Genomic DNA, 17,647 nt, shown 5'->3' on the forward strand with positions numbered 1-17,647 from the left:
ACCACCAAGCTGGGCTGAGGTGAGCAATGTTGCTATGTATCATGCCTGACTGTATTATTGTATTATCTCTCATGCTCTCGATGACTTTAATATAATACTTATATATCTCAAAAAAAAAAATATTAGATGAGGTGATGTGGATAAAGCATATAATTAATTAACTTAATGCCTGACCTACTTTGGGACTTTATTAAAGTTATTTTCCTCTGACTAACCCCTCCTGTTCCCCCGTGACTCCAAATCTGCTAGAAGAGAAGACTTCTGGGCATTCCAAGGAAAATGAATACCGAATTTACAGAAAGGGCAGCTAGAGCTGTGGGTAGTGGAAAGTGCTGAGACCAATCAATAGATGAATTTCAGAGTGTAGAAAATAGGTATGGAGGCTTTTGAATGAAAACTGGAGACTATATCTGATGGAATAAAGATAAGATTTCATTGTGTTTTCATGTGTAAAGGCAAAAATATTTAAAAATATATATCTGAGCGTGATTCTTTAGAGGTCTGTTTTCAGGGTAAATGGGAGCAGGGAAAGCAAGGGGCTGGGAATTCTAGTTGACAGTCAGCCTCAGTCAGGGATGAACAGATTAAGATGGTAGCTCCAGACACAATGAGGAGGTGCGAAAGTGGACAGCTACTATCATGAAGTGCTCATAAATAATAAAAATAGCCACAAGGGTGACTCAATTCAATCCTTCCCTTGTCCTAGCATTGGAAAATAGATTTCAGGGAAATGATAAGTATTCAAAAAATCCTTTTAAAGATAGAAATACTATTTTAAGCTTGATTTCTCTAAGAGTAAGAAAAACATTACCTATGCTGTGTTTCAACACACACACACACGTACAAACATGCATGCACTTTGCTATCCAATAAATTAGAATGATAAGCTAAGGAAATTAAAACCAAAGCTGTAAATAAGCACAAGTGAATCCCACCTAAAATATACCCTGTGAGGAACTCTTAAAGTACACAGCACGCGGTCTCAAGAACACATCTCCCGAGAAAGGACTGGCAAAGCAACTCCACACTCAAGACCTTAGAAGAGTGAAGATGATATGAACTCAGAGTTGAGCTAATGTTGCTAGCTTTCGGCTCAGCACATAAAACTTAAAAGAGGAAGAAGATAATGGTGAGCCCGCATACCATTGGGGTTGGAAGGTAAAATAAGCCCTAAAACAAACCAGTTATTTTTTAATGAATATATCTTAAATCCAGATAAATGACATTTACTGTGTTCTAATATTATTTCATATTATTATGTAATATTATTTCATTTCTCACACTTGGGCAAGCCTCTCCTTTATGAGACCTCTTTTCGAAGATCAACAAGAGTGATCTCAAGGGTTATTACAATGAAACTCTAGGCTGCACATGTAACTCACACTGACAACCACACGTGAAATCTACAATGGTGAAGGTACTTTTGATTTTGCACGGTGTTTTATGTGCCGGAATCAACCTCCTTGAGGATCACTATCCTTATTGGGAAAGGCTGTATGGGCTGTTCTGACATTGAAGCATATTTATTCTCAGAACTTTGGAGCAGTGTAGGGTTCAGGTAGGGAGACGAAACCTGGTGGGAAGCTAATATGTACACCTTTTTCTAAACCCAACCTTTTGCATACATTCTGTGAGGTAGGCTTTCTTATCCCTGAAGTGGGGAAACTCCGATTTAGATGGAGTTGGAATTGTCTAAACCTCACAGCTGGCATGTGAAAAAAAGGGGGAGGGGGCCAGGATTAAAATATATACTTGAATTTGTATTCTTTTCAATCTACCTGAATTTATACTCTTTTGACTCTCCCCCATTCCTCCTTTCACTCTTCCCCCCACCTCAACACAGTACAAGTGACTCCTAACTTGAGTGAAGTGTAATGTAGTCCAGCAAAATAATTACTCATTAAGACACTTGCAAAATACATGGTTTGAGAAATTCACTGTGATACTCTGAAAGGAATGGCCAAGAAACTGAATTAGATTCCAGTAAGTCTGAATTTATTTATTCCTTCTCGGTCAAGTCAGAACGAATCTCTTTAATGACTTTTAGTGGCTCTAGATTAACAGAATACATTCTTATTTTTAAAATAGGCAATTGTCTTCCCATAGACCAATGCACATATGGTTACGTTTATATGTACAATTTATCTATATTATGTGCAGAGTTAAAAGTTAGAAAAGCTCTTTTCTCTCAACTATCTTTGCCACAGAGCTATTATTTTCCTCAGAGAGTCACTGTGCTTCAAGATTTCATATTAGAAATAAGCAATTAGTTGATGTCAAGTATCATCATATCCCAACAGCAATATGTATGAAGAAGGAAAGAACATATGCCACTTTGCCATAATTATTTTTGATAACACACTAGAAATCATTAGCAGCCATGTAGCTAATTTTCTCTGGTTTGTTGTAATTATAAAGGCTGTAAATGCAAAACAGCAATTTTAGTCCACTCACTGCCCCCAAAGGAAGCCCCTCAAAGTAACTTGCATCCCCACAAAACAATGCTACATGGAGACACTTGATTAGAATAGGTAAATTATGTGATAATTCCAAGATATTTCTATATTTCCACTTAAAATAACAAGACTAGGGCAGCAGGGAGGAGATGAGCCAGTCAGGGTGCAGTGTAGCAATGAGGAAACATACAATTTTTCACTAGTCCTTGAATGCTTCCTCTCCCCACTATCGTGATCCCAATTCTACCTTATAAATCTGGCTGGACCAGAGGATGTACACTGGTACAGATAGGAACTGGAAACACAGGGAATCCAGGACAGATGAACCCCTCAGGACCAGTGGTGAGAGTGGTGATACCGGGAGGGTGGAGGGAAGGTGAGGGAGAAAGGGGGAACAGATTACAAGGATCTACATATAACCTCCTCCCTGGGGGACGGACAGTGGAGAAGTGGGTGAAGGGAGACATCGGATGGTGCAAGATATGACATAATAATTTACAATTTATAATAATTTATAAATGATCAAGGGTTCATACCAAGAGGGTGGGGGGAGCGGGGAGGGAGGGGAAAAATGAGGAGCTGATAACAAGGGCTCAAGTAGAAAGCAATTGTTTTGAGAATGATGAGGGAAACAAATGTATAAAAGTGCTTGACACAATGGATGGATGTATGGATTGTGATAAGAGTTGTACGAGCCCCCAATAAAATGATTTAAAAAAAATAACCAGATTATGTCCAAAACAATCCATAGGCTTTGGGGAACCTCAGTATTTAGATGTGGACATTCTTTAGATCTAGCACTTTAAAATCACGTTGATGTTTTCATAAAGTGTGACTGTGAAAATAGATCTAATAATATGATGTTAACTAATGGCCTGCTGCCAGAAATAAGTCTGATCCTCCAGTGGTGTTTGGTGGGTTAGTGTCTCTCTACAACCACGTAGAGCAAATTGCTTCTTCTGGAGAATGTCAGAATTGACTTGATGACAGTGAATTGGGGGCTTTCTGGAGAGTAATTTCATATTCCTTTGCTAAAGAAATAGGGTGAAAGGTGAGGAGGGGGAGAGAGGCCCCAAGGTTATTCTATTTTCAATCTGTGACTGAAAGGAGTAAGAAGGGACACGAATACAATGGTAGCTGAAGTGTCCAAGGAAGCCTGAGGAGAAAACCGATACAATGATAAGGAACCTTTCTCCACTCCTGAAACCCACTGGGCTGACGCCAGAATCCCCATCCATGATTTTGCCGTTATATGCCCACTAATCCTTCCTAAGTCATTCAGTTCCATTCCGAAATCCTGAGACCACCTGTTCAGCAGGCCCAGGACATTCTTGGCTTGTGACTATGTGGTGACCTGAGAACATAAAGACTGGGAAAGCGACTGTCAAGAGAGCAAGGGTGGAGAGGGTTTCACCCTTTCTTGACCATGATCTAACTAACGTGTGTAAGTTTTAATGAGGAAGCTTGTCACTAACTCTCTGCTATTGAGTCAATGCTGACTCATAGCGACCCTACAGGACAGGGTAGAACTGCCCCTGTTAGTTTCCAAGACTGTAACTCTTTATGTGGAAAGCTATCTTAAAGTGACACAAGCAAGAAAGAAAATTATGCAGTTGGTTGTCATCATCCTTTTATCTTGAATATAAATAAAATAACTGGGTCATCCAGAGAAAGACAAATGGTGCCAGGTCATATTCATTGTATTTTATTGTGGACAAACTTTTTTGGTTTGTCTTACAAAGTGGTAGAGGGGCTGTTGAAATATCTTATCTGTGCTAGAATTTATGCTATGGTTTAACATTTAACAGAAAACAATAACAACTTACTGACAGGGGACAGAGAAATCAATGTGGATAATACCTATTTATTCATGTCATCTTAAACAGAAAACAAAGGGATTTGCTGAAAAACCCTTCTGCCTGGTGCTGTCAGAGTCAGAGTACCATTTCTTTGATTCTCCAACATTCTGATTTATTTCTTTTCTGAACTTGCAGAAATATAGGAGTCTCCCCTAAACTTTGAGTTACAACATTCCTACACCCTCAAAACATAAATTTCTCATATCAAGGTTCCTGGGAGAGCCATGCAAATGCACAGTACAAATACCATGTGGTAATGTTACAACGGAACATAACTCCATGGGAACATAGAACACTTAGGTTTATGCCGCCAAATTGAAGAGGCCACCACACAAATGATGACATTTAGTCAGGATCTTTAGGAATGAGTAGGAACTGAATATGGAGAAGTGGGAAAATAAACTAGGAAGCAGAAAGAAATGATTAAAGTTGAATATGAAAATAAACATTGGAGCTGAGTAACCCCGTGTGCTCAGAATGGATGTGCCATGGGATCAGGAGTAAAAAGACATTCGCATATTAAAATGAAATTAGAGGTGGGCAAGAAGAGGCAGTATTGTGAAGGGCTAAACTAAGATCTTCATCTTGTATGCTAAGCACATAATCCTAGAAGCTGGGTTATATAAAAAAGAATGTGCATTATGATGGGAGGAAGGCTTCCTAACAGTCTGCAATATGCCGAGGACATAACCTTGCTTGCTGAAAGTGAGGCGGACTTAATGTACTTCTGTTGAAGAGCGAGGATGGCAGCCTTCATTATGGTTTCCAGTTCAATGTAAAGAAAACAAACATCCTCACCACTGGACCAGTAGGTAACATCATGAGAAGTGGAGAAAAGATTGACGTTGTCAACGATTTTGTCTTGCTTGGATCCACAATCTGTACTTATGGAAGTCACAGTCACGAGATCGAATGACACATTGCATTGGGAAAATATGCTGCACAAGACCTCTTTTAAAGTGATAAAATGTGAGGATGTTAGCAACGACTAAAGTATTCCTGACCCAAGCCATGGTATTTTCAATGGCCACCTATGCATATGAAAGTTGGACATTGATGTAACAACGATGAAAAATACAACTTTCCTCTAGTTCCTAAATGTTTCCTCCCCGCTCCCACTACCATGACTCAAATTCGACCTTGCAAGTCTGGCTAGACCAGAGGATGTACACTGGTACAGATAGGAACTGAAAATACAGGGAATACAGGGTGGATGATCCCTTCAGGACCAGTGGTGTGAGTGGTGATACTGGGAGGGTGGAGGGAGAGTGGGTAGGAAAGAGGGAACTGATGACAAGGAACTATATGTGACCTCCTCCCTGGGGGATGGACAACAGAAAAGTGGGTGAAGGGAGACGTCGGACAGGGCAAGGTATGACAAAATAACAATTTATAAACTATCAAGGGCTCATGAGGGAGAGGGGGAGCGGGGAGGGAGGGGAAAAATGAGGACCTAATGTCGGGGGTTTAAGTGGAGAGAAAATGTTTTGAGAATGATGAGGGCAATGAATGTACTAATGCGCTTTACACAATTGATGTGTGTATGGATTGTGATAAGGGTTGTATGAGCCCCTAATAAAACGATTTAAAAAAAAGAAGAAAAGAAAGTTGGACATTGAATAAAGAAGACTGAAGAAGAATTAATGCCTTTGAATTATGGTGCTGGTGAAGAATATCAAAGTGTCTCAGACTGCAAAATGAACCAATAAATCTGTCTTGGAGAAGTCCAGCCAGAATGCTCCTTAGAGGCAAGGAGGGCGAGACTTCAGCTCCCATACTTTGAGCATGTTCTCAGGACAGACCAGTCCCTGGAGAAAGTCATCATGCTTGGTAAAGTGGAGGGACAGCAAAAACGATGAAGGCCCTGGACAAGATGGATTGACACAGTGACTGCAACCATGGTCTCCAACATTAGAGCCACTGTGGGGCTTGCAGAGGCCTGGGCAAGGTTTTATTCTCGTGTGCACAGGGTTGCTAAGGATTTTGAACTAACTCAATGGCACCCAGCAACAACAAAGGCTTCATCCTGTGAATACCTGTTTAAGATTTATCTTTAGGGTAAGTCATCTTGTCTAGAAAGAGGTAAATTAGAGACAAGAAAAAGGCTACTATAGTAGTTGGAGCCAGAGAGGAGAGTGGTGAAAACATAAATAATGGACAAGAGATGAAGAGAAAGATCACGAATACAACTCAGGGACTGACTGAAAGCAAGGAGAGGGAGTTACCGTCCTCTCGAGTTTAGAGAAGATGGAAAATGATACTGTTGACCTCTTGAAAGTGATGACCATCTGGAGCGAGAAGAGCATTGAAAAGTAAGATTTCTAAAGATGTAGGAATAGGGTGTAGAAAGGAGAGAGATTTACAATGCCTTTGGTTTCTTTGTGGGTAGAGGCCAGGTCCTCCACGCATGGATAGGGTAACCTAGATTAGAAGTATGAAAGGTGCCCGATGTGTAGCCCAGGAGACGACGCTTTCTTCCTTGCTCTCCTAGTGATCGGTTTTCTCTGTCGTGTGAACATGGGCATGCATGATGCCTCTGCATTTTGTATAGCAAACAGTTCTTCAGCTTGAGCAAACAAGATACACCCAGAGGGCTTCTTCAAATAAAAGTTCCTGGGTCTCAAGCCCAGAGTTCATGATTACACAGGTTTGCCTGGGGTAAAGCACAGGAACCTGCATTTCTTTTCTTTAAAGATCATTTTATTGGAGGCTCTCACAGCTCTTATACATCAATTGTATCAAGCATATTTGTATGTATGTTGCCATTAACATTTTCTAAACATCTACATTCTATTTGAACCCTTGGTATCAGCTCCTCTTTTTTCACTCCCTTCCCCTTCCCACCCTCATGCCCCCTTGATAAATTATAAATTATTATTATTTCCATATCTTACACCAACCACTGTCTCCCTTCCCTCACAGTTTTTGTTGTTTGTCCCCCTGGGGTATGTGAGTGTTTGTGGTTATGTGTTGATCATTGTAACCGGTTACCCCTTCCTCCCCTCCTTTCCCCAACTACCTTTTACCCTCCTGGTACCGTGACTTTCAATTCTGTTCCTGAGGGGTTTATAGGACCTGGATGTGTCATGAGCACTTATCTATACCTCTGTACATGAAAGGCAGGACTGGGGTCATGATAGTGGAGGGTGAGGAAGCCTCAAGAAACCAGAGGAATATTATGTGTATCATCGGTGCTATACTGCATCCTGGTTTACTCATCCCTTCCCTGTGATTCTTCTGTGAGGGCATGTCCCTTTGTCTAGAGATGGGTTTTGGGTCTCTACTCCGACCCACCTCCTTCTCAACTATATGCTTGTTTGTTTGTTTGTTTTGGGTCTTCTGATGTCTGTTACCACAAGGAAAGTGTAAAAAATTACACTCATCTCTCTGGTAGCCCATTAAAACAGTTCCAGATGGAAGAATGGGATGTTTTAAAAGAAAGGTCAAATCAATTGTGCTACCTACGGACTAAGGAGCTCTCCCTGATAGTGTAGGAAGTTATGTGTTGGGCTGGAAATTACAAGGTTAGTAGTTTGAAACCACCAGCTGCTTCTTGGGAGAAAGATGAGGCTTTTTGATTCAATAAAGATCGACAGCCTCAGAAACCCAGAGAGACAGTTCTACCCCGCCCTCTATTTAAGGTCACTATGAGTCACAATGGACTCAAGGGCAGTGAGGTTGATTTTATTTATTTTTCCTTCACCTAAGACACCTCTTTATGTGCTTCTGTAACCCAGTGTTGTTGCTAGGTGCTATTGAATTTGTTATGGCTCACAGTAGCCTTATGAGCAACAAATGAAACACTGCCGCATCCTGTGCCATCCTCCTAATTGTTGCTAGGTTTGAGCCCATTCTTTCAGCCATCGTGTCAATCCATCTCTCTGAAGGTCCACCAAGTATATAATCAGGAGTACAGATTTATATTTTCTCATGACCCCGAAGGGAAAGCTATTGCAGAAAAGCCAAGGAATCTTTCAATTAAAGAACTCATGGCATCCTCTGGAATCAGAAATATGAGTTAAGGATTCTATTATTCATGTTGGCTACAATGAATCCCAATGATGGCTCTCAGGTTGGGGAGAAGAGGTCTGCTGAGCGGGACAGCAGGACTCTTCTTTCCACTGATTGGAGAAGTGCTCAATGAAAACGTTATGCCAAGAAAACGCCATTCGATGCTAACGATTTAGCTGGTGATTCATCTCCTTGGTCTTCAATTCTTCTCTGCAAACTTTGATTGGATTTCATCGTGGGCACACGTACAAAGCAATTTCAATAATGATAAAATCTCTTCAAATGAGATTTAAAATGTAATTAAAGGGCAGATTTGATGTGGCAAAGGTGTTGTTGTGTGGTGGCCATCCATCAGCATGCCAGAGAGCCCGTATTCAGCTATGGCACGACCCCAATTTCCCTCTGGTAGGATTACTTGTCCTTGTTTCATGCTATTGGTTGATTAGGAAAAAAATAAAATAAAAAGAAGATAAAATAGTCTCTTTATTGGAGAGATAAGTTCATGAATATGAGTTAGAATTGTGCACCCTGTTCCCTTCATTCCCTCTCTGAGACTTCAGAAGCTCTAAGAAACTCCTTGAGCATGCAACCAAGCCCTGACAAACTGACAGGTGAAAGCTGAGAGGATCTGCTTACCCTGAGCGGCTGATCTCGGTAAATCCTAGGGCCTATTCTCATGATGCTAAGTGCAATTGCTAGAAAAGTGGAAACTACAGGTTATAGCCCCCTGAGTGGATGAATACTTGCTCCTGGAAAACTGCCTGGTGCCTGAGAAGGCAAGAATATATTCCTTAGGCAGTCTATTTTTGAAGCCTCAAAGTAGCTCAGACTATTCTTGACAATAAAATAAATATAAGGTTTAAGCACTGAAATTTCCCAAACCTCCAAATAACTTGGTCAACCATATCCTCAAACATGTACTTTTACCAAATGACAGGAAATATTTTTTCACTTGGTTGCAGGTTTCAATATTGATATGATAAGATAGAGAAAGGTGTGTCTACATATATAAAATAAAAGATTTATAAATCTTTTATATATATATAAAAGATTTTATATATGTACAGAGAGAGAGAGAGAGTTCAAAACCACCAGACTAGTTTGAAATCCCCAACTGCTCCTTAGGAAAAAAGATGGTTTTTCTAGTCCTGGAAAGAGTTAAATCTCAGAAATCTACAGGGACAGTTCTACTCTGTCATCTAGGGTCGTTATGAGTCGGAATAGACTTGATGGCCTTGAGCTTGAGTGAATTGACATATATTTATACAAACATGCAGGATAAATATAAAGGAACCTGCTAGTGCAACGGGTTAAGTGGTCAGCTTCTAACGGAAAGGCTGGCAGTTTGAAACCACCAAGTGGCTCCACCGAGGACAGATTTTGGTTTCCAGAGAGGCGATCCCCAAGAAAACCTTATAGGTTCTGAAGCATTTAGAAGAGGACTTCGCATTTTTAGAAATGCCTTCTCTTTTAAAAATATCCTGATATTATTAACAGAATAACAGCATAACATACAATGTCTGAGTGATATCGATAATTGAGAATTCTCTATTTATTCTTCAACTTCAATAATTTATTTTGCATATTTTCCTTCTGTGCTTTTCTTTTTGCCCAAATAAAGTATTTCGGTTGAAACAACACATTGTCAATGCAATCACAAAATGATTCACCCATTGTAAAATATCATTCAATGGAGAAAATGAATGAATTAGCAACAGCCATTCAATGGTCTTTCATTTAGTGATGATGACACATTGTTATCAAATGACTCGTGTACTTTTCCATATATGCTCATGTACTTTGAAGTACAACAATGCTTTTATAAACAGAAGTCAGACACTGGAGAAAATCATACACTTTTCAGGAGAGAATGAACCTATTATATATTTGAAAGAAAACAATCTACAAATCTCGTTTATTCCATGAAAAGAAGCACGCAAGTTAATGTCCAAAGGTCACCTCATTTGTTGATAATGCAATGCTACCTTTTGTTTGCTTTAATAGCAAATACTTCTGGGGAAGTTTGATTTCAGTGTTACAATGTCCTCATTTAGGTAAGTAAATCTCCTTAACCCTTAAATTCAACTTTCTGTCAATAATCCCCCCACTTGCACCCCTGATATAAAAGGATTGCAGGGACAGCAATGATCTCTGTAGGGCCATTTGCTTGTGTGCACCAAGTTACGCCAAGCTTCCACTGCCTGATTTCATTGCTATGAGATTTCCTACAGGATAACTTGGAGAGCAGCCCCTACTTTTACTCTCCCAACATCCCACTGCTTCCAATTACTACTGATTTTTCTGTTACAATCAGTAGCCTTGAAACTTGAACTACCCAACTGTTTTAAATACAGAAGTGAAAATCCCAGGGAAAATGGAAACCAAAAGGAGCTTTCAGATTTCTGAAGAGCAGTAGTGTGCATGCATGATTATTTTTCATCAGCCTTGACTGCTCTGAGAGACAGTCTTTTCATACGCTGGACTGATATTCCTTCGCTAAATAGTTAATTAGCATTAGGCATATCTCACATTCCTCCCTTTCACATCTTTTCTCTTTGTTTTAGTTAATCTGTTGTCAATTTGAGAATTACGAGTAAAGGGGTGGAATCAATCAGGTCGCAGCTTGATGACCTCATTTAGAGGTGCTAAGGAGATAAATAGCTTGCTGGAGTCAGGACACAGGCTCACTCTCTGGGAGACATTGCAGCTGACGAGACACATGGAGCTAGGCTAGTGCCCTGAGCTGGAGGAGCCACATGGAGACCCCTGCCACCACTGAGATGCTTAAAATGCCACTGGATCCACAAGATTCCCTACCCACTGGCCTGTGATCTTCCTGCTTTTGGCATCATTGCATGTGTTTCGTGAGTCTGAAGAGGATTTTATAGATTGGTATCAGACATAGGGGCTAAAATCGGACTTATGAACTTGGTCTGTACTGGACCGGGATGTTTTCTTAATGTACAATGACTCTTTATATAGATCTCTTTCTTATACACATAAGAGTGCCTATGAATTTGTTTCTCTAGTCTACCCAGACTAACACACTCTTGAAATAAGTAAAAGCCACCCCCCAATTTACAGAATTCTGAAACTGAAATCATTTGTAATCAATGGTTCAGAATTCCAAACTTATTGTTTCCATGAAATAATAGTCATATATGTCTCAGGCCAGACTAAACAGACTTATTTGAATGATCTGTACCATTCAGATAGCATTCCTCTGGGCTCTGGAATTTGGGAAGCATATACCTTTCGGAGTACAACAGGGAGAAATATGAAAAGAACATATTTCCTCTTTGAACTCTGGGCCTCCCCATTGCCATTCATCTGCTGGTGTCTGTGACTTCCTTTATTGCCCAGTCTTCTCAACCCTAATCATTCCTCAAGCTCTAACAATCTTTCTTCTCTACTGCTTGGAAAAGCCTATATATGAATTGTGCAAACTAACTGCTTCCACATTCTGGGAGATTTTTACAGTTACAAAGACATAGCTCAGTTAAACCAAATTGCTGGCCCTTTAAGGAGTGGAGCATGCAAAGTGAAAACATTCAAAATGTAGAAAAAGTGTCTGGAGAAATACATGTTTCAGTTAGACCTCTAAGGAGCCCTGGTGGGGGTTGCTGATAAGCATTGGACTGCAAGGTTTGTGGGTTCAAAGTTACCAGTTTCACTACATTTCTTAAACTTCTATGCAGCTGGTTGTTGTTGTGACTCATAGTGACTCTATATGACAGAGTAGAATTGTCCCATCGGGTTGCCTAGGCAATGGTCAATAGGGGATCAGGTCTTCAGGTCTCTTTTGTAGTGGAGTGGCTAGTGGATTCTAAGTCAAGTATTTACCCATCAAGGATTTTTCCAGTGCAGCTAGGGTTTAGGATATGAATTAGGTTTCAATAACTTAATATGTCAGATAAAATACAAGGTGGCCAGATATATATGAATGTCAGATGAGCAATGGATTTTTTAAGGATAAATACATAACAAGAATTATTTTTATTTGTTAAATCTAGCAACCCTCCAACAAGGAGATGTACCTGTGAGCAATTTCGAAGGTGGACGTTATGCAGAGGCCATTCCCCTGGTCCTCTGGGATGTTTCTGTTCGCAAACATAATCAGGGCAACATGAGATTTTTCACATCAGAGTTCCACCATCCAGTTTCCAATTCCCTGATTATAGAAAGGCTCTTGATAAGTAAGTAGTAGCCTCTTTATTTCAATGTCCTGATTCCTAGTTCAGTTACAAATTATATTCCTGAACCATTTACTTCATTTAGTGGCACCTCAGAGATCGTACTTCCCCTAGGGGATGAGTTCTGTATGCTGTTAGAAGCGTATACCCAAGGCATATTCTAAAACCTCCATTACTTTTCCAAAGGTTTAGTATGTGTCCAATTCCCTGTATTAATTTCCTTTCCTATGGAAATACCTATTCTCTGTTCTCTGCATTGAACGTTGACTACTATATGCACCCTCAGTGTCAGTTTCTCTATTTTCTACCGCCTGCAGTATCATCCTTGAATCCTTTTGAAATCACAAATTTTACAACGCTATGGTTTCCTCTACGGTTGTCACAGCAATGATATCCCCTGTCAAATGAGGTTAAGGTGTGGGAAAGGCAAAACAGTTTGCAAATGGACTGAAGCTCTATTTCCTGATTTATTTTGACTTCTAAAAAAATTTGACAAGGTACAAACTTCCAATTGTAGTCTCATATGAAAATCTTCAACTATTATATCAGCATCCCTTCGAAAAAATTCACTATTATTTTGATCATCTCTTTTGTTCCTCATCTCTAGATGTCAAACTTTAACTGACAACACATTTGATGCCTAGGGAAAATATTTGATTCAACAGTTTCATAACATGATGTTCTATTAATTATAACATGATATACTGCCATTAATGCATTAAAAAATCAACCTAGAAGCAGAAATTTAGAGCACTTTTCATGAACCAAGGCAAAGAAAGGGATGACAGGAGACTGAAAAGGCAGTGCCCTTGCAAGCCTGGGTGAAGCATGCGCAGTGAACTCTAGAAAACAGAGCTTACTTCTGCTGTCAGCACTTGGCAAGATACACAACACTCTACTAGACCCTCAACAAAGTGAGTGGAATGTTTTAATCATTTAGCTGCATCCACCCAATCTATAAATGTCCCATGTACAATTTAATCTCTTAACATGCCATGTTCTAACATCAGGACAGACAGAGTTAGTGAGCACTTGACTGCCTTTGGTGATAAAAGTTTTCTACTTGTGGGCACATAACATTGACCAAACCATTTGCTGCCAGTCAACTTCAATACACGGTGACCCCACGTGTGTCAGCATAGAACTGGGCTCCCTAGGGTTTTAAATGGCTGTAAGTTTTGGGAAAGGAGATTGTCAGTCATTTCTTCTGAGATCTGTCTGGGAGATTCAAACCGTCAACCTCTCAGTCAACAGCCAAGTGCTTAAGCATTTGCGCCACCCAAGGATGTGCAATATATCATCGTTGCTGTTGTTGTTCGCTGTCATTTAGTTGGTTCTGACGCATAGTGACCTCTATGTACAATCGAATGACACACAGCCTGGTCCCTTGTCACCAATATTACTATATATGAGCCTGCTGTTGCAGTCACCGTGTTAATCCATCTTGTGAGGGTCTTCCTTTTTTTTTGCTCTCCATCTACTTTGCCAAGCATGATGTCTGTCTCCAGGGGCTGGTCCCTCCTGACAACCTATTCAAGATAGGCGAGGCAAAGTCTTGACATCCTCGACTTCAAAGAGTATTTTGCCTGTACTTTGTCCAAGGTAGATTCATTTGTTCTGCTAGCAGGCTGTAGCATATTCAACATTCTTTGTTAAGACCAGAATTCAAATGCACCGATTCTTCTCCTGCCTTCCTTAGTCTTTGTCCAGCTCCTGCACGCATGTCAGATGACAGAAAATACCATAGTCTTCAAAGTGATATCTTTGCTATTTCACACGTTAAATAGGTTTTCAATGTAAAACCCCATTAGATTTCTTGACTGCTGCTTCCATGCGCATGGATTGTGGATCCAAGCAAAAGGAAACCCTAGGTAACTTCAATCTGTACCCCGTTTATTATGTCGTTGCCAATGGTTCATTTGTGAGGATTTCTGCTTACTTTATGTTGTGGTATAATCTACACTGCAGGTTGCAATTCATGATCTTCATCAATAAGTGCTTCACTTTATCTTTGCTTTCAGCCAGCAAGGCTGTGCTTTCTGCATGTGCCAAAGTTGTTAGAGAGCCTTCCTCCAATCCTGAGCCTGAGTTCTTTTTCATATAGTCTAGATTATTGGATTATTTGCTCATTTTACAGACTGAATTAAAATAGTGAAAGGATACAATCCTGATACACATCATTCCTGATTTCAAACCACACAGTATCCTCATGTTCTGTTTGAATGACTGCCTGTTGGTTTATGTAGAGTTTCCCAATGAGCCCAATTAAGTGCTCTGGAATTCCCATTACTCACAATGTTATACATTAGTCTGTTTGGATCCACACAGTCAATTGCCTTTACATAGCTGATAAAGCAAAAGTAAAGATCTCTCTGCTATTCAATACGTTCAGCTGTGATCTATCTGATATCAGTAATGATGTCCCTTGTTCCACATCCTCTTCTGAAAATTGCTTGAATTTATGGAAACTCACTGTCAATGTACTGCTGCAAACCTTTTTTATGATCTGCAAAATCTTACATGTCAGTGCTATTAATGGTATTTTAAAAATTATTTCTGCATTCTCTTTTCTTTAGACCGAGCCTCAATTTGGGTCTCTTCAGGCAGATTAGCTAGGCAGCTCTCTTACAATTTTCTTATCATAGACCAGTGAGTGCCTCTAGCATTGCATCTGTTTGTTGAAACATTTGAGGTGGTACTTGGTCAATTCCTGTAGCTCGTTTTTATTCTAATGTCTTTGGTGCAACTTAGATGTCTTCCTTCAATGTTTGTGATCTTGTAGTTTATTGTCCAAGCCGGAACACTTGTGGAGACTACAGGGGTACTATAAGGAACCCTGATGATGTAATAGGTTACTTGTTGGTCTTTTAAATGCAAGGTCAACAGTTTGAAACCACCAACTGAATCTCAGGAGGAAGATGAGTTTTCTACTCCAATAAAGATTTACAGAAAAGTGGGTGAAGGGAGATGTCAGACAGTGTGAGATATGATAAAATAATAATTTACAAATTATCAAGTGCTCAAGAGGGAGGGGGTAAGTGGGGAGGGAGGGGGAAAATGAGGAGCTGATGCCAGGGGCTTAAGTGGAGAGCAAATGTTTTGAGAATGATGAGGCCAACGAATGTACAAATGTGCTTTAAACAATTGATGTATGTATGGATTGTGGTAAGAGTTGTATGTGCTCCCAATAAAATAAAATAAAAAAAAGATTTACATTCTCAGAATCCCACAGAGGCAGTTCCACTCTGTCCTATAGGGTTGTCATGCGTTGGAAACAACTTGATGGCAATGACTTTTTAAAATAAATAATTTTTAAAAATTGATAGAAGAAGCCCCAGTGGCCCAGTGGTTAAGGGCAGGGCTGCTAACCAAAAGGTCCATGTTTCTAATCCACTAGCCCAGCTTCAGGGGAAAAAAAAGATTTGAGATCCGTTCTTATAATTATAGCCTGGGAACCTCTTTGAGGGCAGTTTGACTTTGTTCTATAGGGTTGTGCTGCATCAGAAATGGCACAAAACAATAGTTAAATTAATTATTACACTAGAGCATGAGGCATCAACTAGGAAGGTAATAGCAAGTCAGGCCGAATAAACCTGTAGTCATCAACAAAATGGGGAAATATATCCTGAGTTCTTATGTTTTCTCGGCATTAGCAGGGAAAGCCTTTCTTCCTACTCATTCTCCCACGTAACAAAAGGTCTGTGACACGACATTTATTTCCTGCCTGGGGTTCCCTGAGCACAACGAGTTGATCACTGCACCTGTTTCTTGCACTTAGAATATGACAAGCAGAGAAAAGCCAGAGGTTCACACGACTGTTTGTGCACCCAGATGCCCTCTCACTATGCAGCGTAAACACCCTCAGTTTTGTTTGTTACAGGAAAAAAAATGAAAAGATGGCCAATAACGAAAATGCCCTTCACAAAAAGCATTTTGTGAGACTGTGTGTAGCGGAGATAAGAATTGGGACACTGTCAAGAGAAAGATCCCAGAATAGCTTCTCACTGCCCCCGCCCCCAGATAATACTTTATTGTGTTTTAGGTGAAAGTTTACACGTTAACTTAGGTTCCAATTTAGCAATTTTTCTATAAGATTTCTGGTGACATTGGTCACAGTTTTCACGTGTCCCCATTCTCATTATTTCCATTCTCTTTATTCTATCCTGCCCCCTTCTCATCTTTGCTTTGGGGTGAATGTTGGTCATTTGGTCTCATACTGTTTAAGTGAATATATCACTCATCGGTGATATCGTTTACTTTATAAGCCAATCTATTATTTTGCTGAAAGGTGACCTTTAGAAGTAGCATCAAGTCAAAGGAATTCCTCCAGTCTCTCTTGCTCCAGTAGGCCTAGCTGTTTATAGGGATTTGAATTTTGTTCTCCATTTTTTTTTCTCCTGTTCTGTCTGTAACCTCCTATTGTGTCCGTAGTCGGAACACTTTGGAGCAAGGCACCATCTAGTTCTTCTGTCTCAGCTTAGAAGAGGCTGTGGTTCATTTGGGCTGTTCCTTCTGTGCACTACTCTCCTCTTTGAGTCTCTGCTCTCCTCCACTCTCACTTGAGTAGAGAACAATGACTGGATTGCAGATGGCTGCTAGCATCTTTCTCTAATCCCAAATGTTACTGGGGTGCACTACATTATTTTTATGATGTTACAAGATGATATTTATGAACTATGGTATGTCAATTGACTAAGTTACCCTAGAAGGCTATGGTCCAAGATCATTTTTTAACCCAGCAAACCAATTCTGTGTGTTGTTTGGATATGTCTAAGAAGCTTAGATAACCACATCCCTATTTGCTTTGTGAGATCTAGATAATAGATAGATAGATAGATAGATAGATAGATAGATAGATAGATAGACAGATAGATAGGCAGAGTGAACCCTGGTGGTGTAGTGGTTAAGTGTCAGGCTACTATCTTCATGGTCAGCAGTTCAAGACCGGGATTTCTACTCCTATAAATAGTTGCAGTCTTGGAAACCCACAGGGGATCACTATGAGTTAGCATTGACTCAATGGCCGTGAGTATGTATATGTATGCAGCACATACAAATGCATATATACATAGGCCCACAGATAAACCTATACTTGTGTGTATATTTAACACATATATGCTTTCTTGTG

General features: G+C 40.0%; 1 protein-coding gene across 4 annotated transcripts in view; it reads right to left on the bottom strand.

Annotated features, from left to right (window-relative positions):
- DMD (dystrophin) overlaps nucleotides 1-17,647 on the bottom strand; it is a 2,430,848-nt gene that overhangs the window by 458,139 nt on the left and 1,955,062 nt on the right. The gene's annotated exons all lie outside the window — the stretch shown is intronic.

The sequence above is a fragment of the Echinops telfairi genome, unplaced genomic scaffold (genome assembly GCF_000313985.2).
Source record: "Echinops telfairi isolate 266 unplaced genomic scaffold, ASM31398v2 ScPeMD7_7436;HRSCAF=8474, whole genome shotgun sequence".
Lineage (NCBI taxonomy): Eukaryota > Metazoa > Chordata > Mammalia > Afrosoricida > Tenrecidae > Echinops > Echinops telfairi.